This window comes from Varroa destructor, unplaced genomic scaffold (genome assembly GCF_002443255.2).
Source record: "Varroa destructor unplaced genomic scaffold, Vdes_3.0 BEIS01000002.1, whole genome shotgun sequence".
Lineage (NCBI taxonomy): Eukaryota > Metazoa > Arthropoda > Arachnida > Mesostigmata > Varroidae > Varroa > Varroa destructor.
In genome coordinates this window covers 11,789,357-11,803,327 of record NW_019211455.1, presented here as the reverse complement: position 1 = coordinate 11,803,327, position 13,971 = coordinate 11,789,357, and the positions used below count along the sequence as shown (strand labels likewise).

Here is a 13,971-nt window from a genome sequence, read left to right as displayed (position 1 = left end):
TCTACCCATCTTGCAATATGTGATTGATCTTTTTGATCAATTAACATAGCGGCTCCGTTGCTTGCTAGCGGATAAGTAAGTTCAATACGTTTAAACGATGAACGTCTAAAAATCACGTAGATGCTGCGGTAGAAGGCTCGAATTGGAAAAAAAAAATTATACCGAGCAAAGAATAGGCTCATCAAAGGTAAGGCCGCATTGCAGTATGAAATTGCTCTTTATTGTGATAGCAGCTATGTGAAGTGCTTGTTTGAATAGGACAATCCTTATATCTAAGGTGCCTATGTACTTGAATGAACACAGAAAGTCTAACTTCTCTTGATCTAACTCTGCTTTGTTAAAATTAACTGTTGATCGAGAAAAGCAAGTAGAAACAAAGAGCTTTCGGAACGCCGTTTCCTACAGCTGATCGTCAATACATCTTAAGCGTGTTTAATCAACGATACGAATTGACCTGAGCCCCCTTGTTACATTTATCTAAAATAATCAAAGGGTAACAATTTTTACAGAATTATGCGTGACCGAGGTAAATAGATGGCCAATGATGTCGACGGTACGAATGGCAACGGCACTCATACGATTTAAAATACGTTTCTGATACTTTCTACAATCTTATCTATTATCCGTACGGTTTGATCTCCCTTCTATAAAACTGAAATACGCTAGTCTTTTATAACTGAGGTGTTCCGAAACCGTACTATGTCTATCATTCCAGCCAGATATACACTGACCATTACGCTCGCTGCAATTAGTCCTAGATGTTGTCGACTTTATGGCTTACTCTTGCAATCCTGCGAAAGGTAACAACGTATCCATGTGTATCTGCACCGTTAAGGCACTGAATCCCTTCTAATTTTGAGTCCAGCTCTCCGAAAAGATTCACACATGTTACAAAGGTTTCACCTATTTCGGTCAAATACAGAGTTCTTCATAGCAAATTGGAGAAAATCACCTGCGGTTATTTAGCTCATGATTAAAATGAAACCTGCATTCTGTTCACTAGTATACGATATTACGTGGCACTACAACGATCCTAAAGCTACAGTTTAGCCTGATCAGGGATAAGCTTCTGCTAGAAAGAGGCCTCTACTTGGACTATTTAGTGAAATATTTTGGACTCCAGGAGTAGTTGTTCTTCCTCAACAGTTGTTTACAACTTGGCGCATCGGTTTCATCAAACTTCATAGAATCCTTGTCAGTGTACAACTAGGCAGAAAGACCTCTGACATCTCAGCCGAATCCACCTGCCGAATCCGAAGGCACACGTTAATGCTACCGCATGATATCTTCATTACATACGTGGAAACGAAAAAAAAAACAGATCTTTGACTCGAGCTTCGTTGACTTTTAGAGTAGATCGCGGGTAATCGAGGATCTGTCGCTCGCACATTATCTAAGGCAGCGATTTAAAGTAAAAGATCAATTAGTTATAAACTATTCAGTTTGTCCCAGGAACTGTTCCTATGTCAATGGAACCGATCCTTATCGAGGACAACGTTTGTTCTGGGCGAGTTCTTTCGCCCAACTTTGCATACATTTCTCATATAAGACAGTTGGGTCAACGAACGCCGACACAACGCAAGGTCCCGTCAATATCTTTACTTCCATAAACAATCCAGGGTCAAACTCTATCTACACCCATTCGATACGACAATCCAGGTAGGGATTCAGCCAATAGTAGTCATCAGGGCTTGGGTGAGGAGCTCTCCTCTTGCGGTGTACGTATTGCGGTGTACGTAGTCACCACATAAGCATGCAGAAGCTCCAGTTGAGGTGGTATGTCTGAAAATTTCTACCGGTATCCATCAAAAGGCGCTGAAAACCATATGGCGCCACCTAACTCTAATTGTATAAAGGAACTAAATGGCCGGGTAGCCAGACGATATCCAGCCACTGACTTCACGATATATAAGGAGCTGATTCTAGGAATGGGTAACCCAAAATTGAGTCAGCTGGAAACGAAATCTGGAAACGGGTGATTTGTACGACGACATCATCTGGCGTTTCGAAATCATCTGGCAGTCTTGTGCCGAATTGTCATTTCATCAATGCGATAGGTATTGTCGCACAATATTGGCTACTTCCAAAATCTCCATGTTGTTATCGTACTGTTTAGTCGTAACCATTTTCGTCTAACATTAATTGTTGTATTCTTAGGAAAGTGATATTGAGGAACGTAGTGATCTCAGCGATATTTCCTCATCAGCGGGAGATACAGGTGCTGTTGAGTCACACTGAAGAGTCACTCTCAGGACAGAACTTCATCAAAATTTCGTGCCGGTACCCTTTGAATGGATGAGTCATTCAGGTAGTTGTGAGGGTCCTATTTACGTTCATCGGTAAGAGGCGACTGGCCTCGATAAAGCGTGACTGTGCTGTGCTGCGGATAGCATAAAAGCTAAATTGTTTAGCGGACATATCTGGAATGGCCTTATGCTATTTACAAATTATCAAGCTGCTAATTCTTGAGCTTCGAAAAAATAATTCGAACTAGTATATTATCTCTGTACTCAATTCAGCATATCTATACGTTCTAGCAATAAATAAACTAGCAGAGTCAAAAAGCATTAGATCTTCAATTAATATAATCCAGAAGCATAAATATCACAGATAAATATGCTTTTTCTGTTGCCCACCCGGTGGGCTACGTTTCGTCACGCTCACGTGACAAGCGCTTTTCATGACGGAAGTCATTACGGATGCCTCGTCCGTAAAATTTTTAGCAGTACCATGACCATTCTGAATGTATCTAGAATTAGAGGGACGATCGGTGACATTATTGTTGTTTAGTTAGTGGACTAACTAATATCCATAGAAGGGATGACGCAAGCGCTTCTGTCGAAGAGCGAATGCATCGTCTACTGACGGCCACCTGTATGCATGGCCGCACTGAGCTGCTACAGAAAAAGTGTGTCCTCTGCGTAGCAGTGCAACAGTCAGACAGAGCCAGAAATGATCCTATAAATGCTGATACGATCACAGGACCAGCACGCCAGGTTGGCACCATCTAATCAGTAACTTTGTTAAAACAAATGTGATCGGCTAAAAGTCTAAGTCAAGAGAAGTTTCGAATGGACGCCGGTGAATCGCCCGAGCTTGCATCTATCTCTAAATGGAAGTCGTAGTCTATTTAGGCTTCATAACGCGAGCCATTGATCTTCACCCTTATGATTCCTATTCAGTCTAGACTCACAGTATTTATACCTTGTTAAGCCTCAGAAAAATCCATTTGTTTCGTATCAATAATTTCCAAAGTGATCCTTCACCACAACTCACAACTATGTTAATTTCCATGCAATTAGAGACGAAGGAAGTTTCTCTGTGACTTTCTAGCCCCACGTACTTTTCTTACGCGAAATATATCTTATTTGTTTGATAAAAACGTGTCCATGTACGTATATATCATACGTCTTTATGCAATCCTCACTTCCTATGTAACCGAAGAAATGTCAAGTGAAGTTTTCACAAAAAAGAAATCGGACGATTTTTTGGATCGAGTACTGTTTTTACAAGTATCGAGTACTATTTTTATCGAGTACAATTTTTCTATGAATGAATTACAACAATTTGAATTTATACTATTTCGGTTCAAAGTCTTCGCTGCTTTTTCTATCTATTAATTTCGATGGGCCATTAGACTTTACCAGGGAGCTAGCAATGCCATCGTAGAAATGCTCGTTGCATTGCAAAACGGACACGTTGAGAGAACGTATTGCGTACTGCTTACGCGCTTGTGTGTATATGTGTCTTTTGAGCATGAGTAATCTGGATGGCTTTGGAGTCATGGGTTTGTGGAATCGCCTCAGGATGCTACGATGACGCACCATCGGCCCGTTGACTGTGCTTTGCCCGCGCTCGGCCCGTTAACACATTTACGCTGTGAGCAAAAAAGTAATCCATCTCTGAGCGAGACAGGTATCACCATAACACATATACCCTTCCGCTTTTTCAGACTAACTGGCTAGCTGGCATACGCTAACGGGCTCTCACGCAATAACTTTTAGACGTATATCATACCAGGAAATTCCTGCGGTTTGCAGTGTAGTTTCCATGTTCTTTAGCTCTCCCTTAACAAAGAGACACAATTGGAGTAAACCCACGACGGATACAAACGCCGCTGGCAGAGGTCCGTCCTAATGGTTCAACCCGTAGACTCGTTCGCCCCCCGTATCACCTTCTCGTAGCCTTCTGATCGACACACAAACTTGCTCATAGAGCTTTCCAGTGCTCTCGGTTGAACTAGAATCGGACTTATATCATCAGGGCTTGCCCAGCGTTTTCGTGTCAGCGAAGCCCTAACTGGTTTAGCATTGTAGCGGCACGCTGTTGTCACAGTTCGAGAGAGGGCAATCAGAGGCGGCTCCCTGCTGGGGAAGGGCAGGCCAGAATGGACTAGGTGCTAGCCTAGAAAAGGGGCAGCACACTCTGCGCGACGTCGGAGCCAAGCACAGACCAAAAGCACATAACCGGCTGGACAGCGAGGGAGCTGCCCCGCCATTCACAGCAATGAAGTGTAACAGTTGACACCATCTAGCCTCAGTGGACGTCCATTTCAGGAATCATATGGTAAGTCGGATTTAGGTCGATTCGTTAGCGGTTAATTAGAGCTAGACGCAATTACTGGACACTATTCCTTGGCATTATCTGAAATACCTCCCTGTCTCGACTTGATGCATGATGAAAGGAGTTCGGATACATCGTGTTGTAACGAGGCTGATTTTCGCCAAATTTTAACTTGGACAAACGTAGAGTCGAGTCTGTCGAAACGCTATGGCTATTTTGTAGCTGTATGTAAAAGCCGCAGCAGAAAATTTTTCTTTCGATAATTTGTTTCTAGACCTGTTGCACTTCGTCTAGATTCTACGAAATCAGCTATTTTGAAGTTTGTCTGACCATGGCTGTCTTAAATTACATAGTAGCCTAAACTGGCATCTTTTTGATAGCCCAATTACGGCGTAGAATTTTTTAATCTTAAAATGGAATTAAGTAGTTTTAGCAAGTCGCTAAAAATATGAGAGATCTACATATTCAATTCTATTTTTATCCCTATTATGTAAAGTCAAATCAAGTTAGGACGAACAAATCTCTATTATCTGATGAAATGCCCAACGCAATTTCTAACGTAAAGCTTAAAAACCTTGCTAAACAAACGCTTTTTGAGCCAAAGAAGGGGCATTCTAGCTAAGCTTTAATATAAGTTTCTTGGAACAGGGCGAAGGTGGTGAATCGAAATGTTTATAACACAAAAATCACTTGTAAATTTCCAACCTAGTGTTACATTAATATAAAATGTAATATCTTATCAAACCTCAAATACAAACCCAAGTTTACTTCCGCCTTCCTTTTTCCTGACGCTAGTCATCTTCATAGAATATCTAACAGCGAGCATTGCGCATCTTGCAAGAATTTGGTCAGACTATTACAGAAAGCGGGTTATTTCTGCCCCTATTATTCTGGGATCCCAAAATGCTCGCCGTGCAGTGCCACCTACCTCGAACTCACTTAGCGCATCCGTACAGTCCGCGGAAGGTTTACACAGCCCGGAAAGGCAATGCGGGGGGTGGGGAGCATGAGTTTAGCAGACGGGGTTCGTTGACCTGGCTGACACATCAGGAGTCAGCGGAGTCCGTTCGCCCCCGGGGCAGAATGGCCCTTCTCAGTGTGGAGTTTTCTTGATCGGGTAGAGGGAGGTCGAATAACATTGAGCTGACATATAGGGTGAAAGCACGGACGAAGCGGCGACTTTGGAAAGTCCAAGGATTTTCGCCAGAGGAGTGAAAACGTAATTTTTTTCGCATAGTACGTATACCTTATATAGAAAGTCGATATATATTTTTATTGTCCGAACTATATTTACAAAAAGAAATGAAAACGATTTGAACAATGCTGCGGCGGTCACCCGATCAGAATTGTATTAGGCAATACCCCCCACCGATGTAGTGCGATATTACAGCAGGTATGCAGTGCTGCAGTGTTTTGGCATGTTATTGGATTTCAAGAGTTCGCAGGTAACACATCTGTAACTACTTAAATTAACTTGGAACGGAAACAGAATCACAAACATTTCAGGGAACGTTTCACTTAGTCGAGAAACGGCTCTTTGTTTTGTCCTATTTTACATAGGCCAAACCCACGACATCCAAGGAACCGGGCCGTCTACACCCGGATAAGTTCCTGCCACAATGTTGATGAATAAAATTGCACTCCACTAGCAGAGTCCATACGTAGGTTAGTCGAATTATTTTTTACTCTGTCTAGTAAAGGCCAACCGCCTAAGTAATACTTAACTATAACAGAAGAACCGGAGACGAGACTCGAGACATTTTTTTAGAATTTCCAGTAACACTTCGAATTCTCATACAAATGGTCATCTTATAACAATATCCATCTATGTCCATAAACCTGGAACAGGAAAACCTTCTGTCTAAAACAGCTGCATTATATTATCTTTACAGGCTACCCTTAGCTTTCAGCTGCACCTCCACACAAAATTTGGCTGTCATCATCATCAACAATGATTTCTGCTAGGCGTGCTATTATTACTCGCTGCTTTAGCACCGGAAACGTCATCAAATCATCACTGTAATGTACCACTGGCCTGAACGAGAATCCAGTGCAGAATCAGAAGCACTGCCAAAAGCCAAGACTACTTTTTTGCTCATAACCCGCTCCGTAGTTGTTCTGCTTAAGAAGTAATTGCGTGCGTGTGTGTAAGGTTCCCGCTTGGACAGCTTCTTCTGGACGCATGCTCTCGATAGACCCGCTAGATTAACCAAGCTTTTTTAAAACTGCCTAGTGCACAAGAGGACCTCTGGCAATCGCCAGTGTCTCTGTGGCACAGCGCTAGGGCAGCTAAGACCTGAAAGGACCCTATAATCCTGGATCTTCGTGTCCTCCTACAGCTAGTTCGAAACACCTTTCTCGACACCTAATCCATTCAACATCTTTCTCGAGACTTCCGGTATTCCGAGGAGACAACGCACCATTGACGGCCATCGAAAAGACATGAGATTTCAGCGACCTCTAGAAAATCGGATGCGAGAAATGTAGCCCAGTGTTCGCGATGTCAGCACCAGTATGAATCCACCCTATAACGATCGCTTCGTAACGTATGACTTTTACATACATTATGTTCTCCAGTCGCTAACATGATTGGACTCTAAAAGTGTCCAGATATCATACGGCAGCCAAGAAACATACATTCATTCGTACTGTATGGATGCATTCATCGCTAAAATCAGGTACAAACTTTGTTTGAGCGCAGAAATTGGTAGCTGGAACAAACTACCCTCAATAGGCATCTTTTCGAGTCTGCTGTTCCTATTCGTACCAGGAACGCGAACTACAGCCAGATGAACGGTTCTCATATTGAAATCTATTAGCGTTTGGGTTGGTACTAGAAATTCCATAGGCAATTTTCTGTATGTTTCCTGAGCAATTCCATGTCGTCCTCTCTGGCAGGGAATCTCATCGAGCTCTCATAAAGCTTGTGTTTTATAATATTCTTGAGAAATGCGTCGTCAAGCGATAACATATATGACTCATGGCTATGTCGTGGCGATGATGGCCTGCTGAAACGTCCCTCAGATCTTCAGTGAGCAATCGATTGTCCCCCATAAATTACCCGAACGTGCGTTAATCTCAGATTCATTCAACTTAGAATAGTCGTGAAGCGTCTTTCGTGTGATATCTGGCACACTGGCATGAAATCTATTTTTGCTGAATATGCAAGCACTACCGAAGTATGCATTTTATTATTGAATGTAACGTACACGTACACGTACCAACCTAAACATATCATCGACTTCTAAAAATGGCTCCTATCAGTATTATATCTCTGTTGAGCATTTACTAATTTACAGCACAGTGAATAGGCAGCGTCGAGTGCTTAGATGCCCTAATTACCAGCTAGCCACTGCCTGCGATTGATTTCTGTTTTCTGCCTTCGTGCCAATATGGGGTGGGCTTATCTTGTTTTAGGCAGGCTCGCTTGTAATTCAGAATCAGATCGCTCCCAGAACGGTAAAAAATGAATGTGGCAGAGTCTCAAAGCTTTTTTCTCCCCTGTTCATCTATCTGCAGTAAATAATCTCTATATTCTATTTGACCTATATACGCAGCTAAATATATACGCATTTTATATATACCGAGTTTTTGCGAAGTACGAAGGACGACGCGGTAGAAGTTAGTGGACAAGCATTTTTAGCATCAACTAGACGAAATTTGTTGGCGTTCGTCGACATTTATTGTTGTGAGAACTTGCAAGGCTTTTTGAGAGACTTTGTTTGATCGCCTTTTAAAGGCCGGTGGAGTCGTCCTTAAAAGGCAATAAATAACAATTGTCCGAACGACCTTGTATGGGTACATAGTAGTGTTTGGCAAGCATTTTTCAGAGCGTAGCGTTGCTAAACGAGCATATGCAGAAACAGTTCCCTTACGAAGTGCTTAAGATATAAGACAAGACGTCGCTAACATGAGTAATCTAGACGTACTTAAAATGTTATTATAATAATATACTTTGATTAGGTTAAAGGCCCACCTTCTTCCCTAAAAAACCAATGCGCTTATGTCGGAATGTTAAAATGCGTCTTCCCAGTGATGTTTCAAGCTTTCGGCCAGTCTGTTAACTCGTATCTATTAGGTCGACTACCGTGTAGGTTTTTTTTTCCTGACTATTGATATGCAGTAGAAGGCGGCCAAGGGTATTTGTATCAAAGAGTAGATCTGCAGGTAGATGTGTTTCAATATTCGAGATAGATGTTCGATCGAACAAAAGGGGTCACGTTGCAACACTCTGGTACTGAAGTGATCCACTATTCATAGTACGAATGTGCTCCGAAGGTTCCGGCTAAGGCAGAAGAGTATTTCTGCACCCAAAAAAAGCGAATCTTCCAAATTTCATAGCTCATTTTCCAGTTGCTCCTTTATCTCTTTCTTAGAATGGAAACGTTTTACCGTGTTCCCTGTGCTTTGGCTATTTAACCACTTCTATCGAATTTTGTAAACTGTAGTAGATAAGGGACCAAACAGCAAGCCTCTATACGACTACATGGGCAGCAACCGCTCGTGCGAAAAATATCTCGTACGGAAACCCATATACTTCATGGATCGTTGAATGTAAGCCGGTCAGTGGATTGGCGTGATATGGCAAACATTTGGCCCTACCAATTAAATGGGTCAAATATGCGGCGGCAATGTCTATCTGACTAAGCCAACTTGCGTGGAACCTGGAGGCGAATCAATTTTCAAGTTATTTTCCATGCTCCCGCTTTTCTGCCCTCTCGGTAGTACATACACAACCAGTGAAGCACTTTGTTTATCCGAGACAATCAGCATCCCTGAGTCCAGTCTCAAGAATCGGTTCCAACCTGCGGTCGGTTATAAGCTTTCTCATAATGTTGGTATATCCATTTGAAGGCAGAAAGTGACGATCTTTTCTTGCATACACGTTGCGTACGATTGTGAAACTAAGTGTTTATAATCATTGACCAATCACGTTCTTGAGCACTCCACGCATTACCAGTCAACTTGCGATATCTCACAGTGTATGCTCGTTTAGACGCTGTCCTGATGACCTGTTTTGCTGTGAAGTGTTTGTTGCCCATCAAAGCTAACAACAACAACAACAACAACTGGACTCTCTATAGCTCGCTCGAGCCTCTATGCTGAATAATTTTTGTTCTATTTCTGGAATCCCCTTGATGCCGTTGCCGATCTGGCACTACGCCTTAGAAAATTCACCACGTGAGCACTCCTAGGCTTAGCTTAAAGAACACCAAACGTAGATACAGTCAAAACGCGTTGTGTTAAAAGCCTCATTTACGTCCAACGTGTACCCATTGGTTCAAAGATGCGGTTCGGGTTTAGCAACGCTCGAAGTCTAAAAAAGCATGAACTAGATCTACCATTTGGCTTGGGTATAAAACAGTAAATTTTTTTACCTTTACTTGATTCTACAAACAGCTACCATTAAAATCAATTCCCGTTGACTGCAGTTACGATGGAAACGATAGAGATATATGGTGTATTAGGAGGCTGCTACAATAGATTCTATTAGCTGTTATATATATAGACAACCTTGATCTGACCTAGAGCTACTGTTGTTATTACCGTTATGTGCTTCAAATCTCGATGATGTCGGGCCGATTAGTAAATCGAAACAAAATTCGCTACCGCAAACAGATTATCACAGTATTTACAAATACATTACATTGCTATAGCTGAAAATTCTATTTACTTTAAGTTTATTCGAAACAAAAACACCAACAATTTATCATTCTATCAGAATATATAATCGATATACCAAAAAGAGTGACAATTAACTTAGAAAGTATAGTTACTATCCGCAGCATATATTTGTGTTAGAAAACACTTACTCCTATACATCCGAGAGCTCTGAACAGCTAGCCATGGCTAAGGCGTACGCTGACACCGGCTAGGGGCGCGGTGTATCTAGACGCCACAAGTGCGGCCAAGTTTTTAACTTAATTAGTTTAAAACTGGCCAGTTCTGGTCTTTAGCAGAAAGCTAGAGAAAGTTAGAAGGCTTCCTCATGTATTACAGTAGAAGTGCCGCTTGTAAGATGGCTTTCCCTTCCGTAGGACTCAAGACTGACCTTTGCTTCGGAAACAAGCGGCTCTCAACCCGAAGTATATTCTGATTCTATTCGTAACGAACTGATAACCGACGTGCGTCGATCGAATACGAACCGTACCGCCGGACGACGATTGTAGGTAACTTACGTATTGCGTAAAGATGATGTTACAGTTGTCCCGTTCATCTAATTTGAGCCTTGTAAACCTATAGACAGCATGTCGGTTTTTGTTACGCTTCATCGTCGTTTGTTACTCGTTCGATTGAACCAAATCGATGTTGTCGGTCGTCTTTGTTGTTAATGAATGGATGGATGGATGGATGCATTACGGGGGTGTAGGTGGTTCGGAAAATGTTTGTGTCTGCTCGCCGATCGTCTGGCGAAATTCGTATGATTAGCAAAACCTATAGTGAACATTTAGTGCTTAGTGAAATACTTACGATAACTGGCCCGTTTGCCTAAATTAGTGGTCCGCATAGAATATCTTCCAGCTCCATGTTACCTGTACCGAGCATCCTGTCTATAGAAGAGTACGCGAAAGTCCAAACGCCCCCAGGCGTTCTGACGCAGCAGCGTCAAGACTGTTTTTGTCAACTGATATACGGTATACATATATTGTTCAATAGTCGATAAAAACGTTATCTGAATGCCATGGTATTGTGTCATTGGACGCTATTCGGATACAAGCTATTCCATGTTTATAATATGAATAAAATTGTTGTGGACAGATTGTTTGGGTCATAAAGAAACCCACAAATGACTCGACGAAGACAATTAACATTTGATGTTGGCGTTGCAGTGTTCCCTCGATAACACAATTGATACCCGTAAGGAATATTTACTATCAGCAATCACTGCGACGAAACACGCTGATATAAAGATAGTATCAACTTGATATGGATGTGATCGAAGGAACAGCGTATCTAGTCCGCTTTCCGCTTATAAGAAACGCAATTTGTTCTAATCTATTCGATGTGCTAACGATATGATACCTGTTTGAACGAGAACAATTTATAAACACGGATCGAAGCAGATACAGAAAAAACCGGTGCAAGAACTTTGTAACGGCGAGCGCCAGGACGACGAGCGCCAGGACGACGAGCGCTAACGGCAAGGGGATATGGCGGATGAGAAGCGTCGTCTGCAAAATGGTGCTGTCTATTCACCGCGGCAAAATACTGTGCAGTGAATGAGGCTGCTTTCAGGGCTTTGCGTATGAAGCTTGCTGACATTGAATGTTTTGTAATAAAAACCACGTCTGCGAACATGGCATAACGTAAATAAACGTAGAGTCGAGATGAGAGACCAAGCTAAACTAGCCAGATCAGTACGGTGCGTCAGCAAGTGTACTTGCAGCGGCAATGCTTTTGGACATATGTCGTAGTGTCGACATACATACAATCTGAATACCAATAGTTAGGACCATGTAGGAGCCGAATAACTTACTGCCAAGTTAAAAAATCTTAGATCTCTTTGTAATATCGTCCAGTTGTACTATTCGATACCTATTGGCAAATAAATGAGATTTTGTTTCAGTTCGATGATTTTTTTCTAGGCTAATATCGTATGCTTTTTTCCCGTTGCGGGCCACAAAATGAAAGTTGCGTGCCGAGGAGATCCAGCGTGGCCTGCCTTAAAGCTGTTATTATAGTGCCCAAAGACTTTGCAGAGCCGTAGGTTGTGAGGAACTTGGGGCGTTCGCCCAAAACAGAAACACTAAGCTAGAAAATACTTAGATAGCTAACTTCTCTATGGGAAAACAAACTCGAATTTCTTTTTTTATCATAATAGAAGGAGCGAAGTGTTCGCTATTTCTAATCGTTACCACATTTGTGTTGTAGCCAGAAAAAAAAACAGTTTAGTTTAGGAAAAGTTCGGTAAAAAATGACAGCTGTCAGTTTTTCCGGTTGCCAGTTCTCGGTATCTGCAAACGTCCTTGCAATCAGGCTCCAACAGCATCCGTTCTTCGAGCCCAAGAACATTTCCGCCAAATCGATATCAGTCGAATTGGTTCTAATTGAAACAACAGCATCTTTAAAATTGACAGTAGACCACCGCACTAAGTAAGCCAGAACAGCTGTCTTTTCTTCTTTATTATTTGTCTTATAAACTCCTTAAGCCCCGTCTTCTATGTATCTTTATGAGAAGCCCTAATAACGAATTCCTCTTTTTGCCTGCCCGAATCCGTTAGTCATAACCGACCACAAACATCTCGCAACGAAAGAAAACCCTTTTTCCCGTCGCAATCTACCGACCAAGCAAAAAAGTCGAAGAACTAAGCAACAAATCTAAGGGCGGCCATGTATGTACATAGTACATCGCGTATACCACCGCGTCTTTGCCCAGCGTCGTCTAAGCGCCCGTTACCCAACGACCCAGCGAATCGACAAGCACACAAACCGACTGAGCAACAAACCTACCTATCTATCCATTCCATCTATCTATCTACCTACCTACCAATCGGCCAACCGAACGGCGATCTAGGCTTTTCGAATGTCGCTCTTCACCCATAGAAACAACTGTATTTCTCTTCGGCCAGCTCCGTGAGAAAATCACGAACATCTAATCACGAATTGCGCCTCAGTCACCTTTCATTCATTTAGTACCGCCATGCCAAGTTTTTACGTCCATTCACGTAAAAAGACGCCAGTAACGACAAAGACTACGACGCCGTGAGCAAAATGGAGTGAGGGCAAGCAACAAAACACACGCCGATGTCGATGATGATTATGATGAAACTACAGCAGCTGCTGATTTTGGTGATGCCGTTGCTCGTGGCGGTGTCAAGGAAAGAACCCGACTCTGAAGTGATTCTAGCACCAGCCAGCTAATCATTATCAGCAGTACAGCCTCATAACTATTTCCTGACCCTTCTCCCGCTACTCGACAGGCGAGAAGCTGACCGCAAAGCTAGCTAGTAATTGGCGACTGAAAGTACTCTGCAAACGAAATCCAGAATAGCTTAACCAGCGTACAGATAGCGATGTACTCAGCAGTACGGCACCTTCTACTAATACCAAACAGTAGTATTGAAAACAACAGGGCATGAAAAGGAATCGAACCCTTCGCGAAAGAGACAACAGCAAATTGTAGAAGAACTGCCATACAACCAGGATAAAACATTGTGGAAACAATATGCTCACTAGAACGAAAATGATTTACGTCGTGAGCCTTACATGCTCGTGTGTGGAGGTTTACGCCCCATGTCGACTTGGGCCGGTTATAGCGGCGACGGCGTCGCTGGCGGTAGAGATGTCTAATTTAATCTAATATATTCAATTTAATCACCTCAATATCATATCCCGTTTATTTGGCTGTGTGCGAGGCTTGTACGCGGCGATCAGTCTGCGACCGGCGCAACATGGCTCACTACGTAA

At 42.4% G+C, this 13,971-nt stretch overlaps 1 long non-coding RNA gene across 4 annotated transcripts; it reads left to right on the top strand.

Moving 5' to 3' along the window:
• The first annotated feature begins 3,610 nt into the window (after positions 1-3,610).
• On the top strand, positions 3,611-12,129 carry LOC111245394 (uncharacterized). 4 transcript variants are annotated; one of them, XR_015320911.1, is made up of 4 exons: positions 3,611-4,566; positions 5,416-5,799; positions 6,124-6,228; positions 6,456-12,129. It is a non-coding gene; the product is annotated as an uncharacterized LOC111245394 (long non-coding RNA). The 4 variants fall into 4 exon arrangements; XR_015320910.1 differs by having other exon boundaries at positions 3,624-4,566; positions 5,405-5,782; XR_015320909.1 differs by having other exon boundaries at positions 3,624-4,566; positions 5,405-5,799.
• Positions 12,130-13,971: the final 1,842 nt, after the last annotated feature.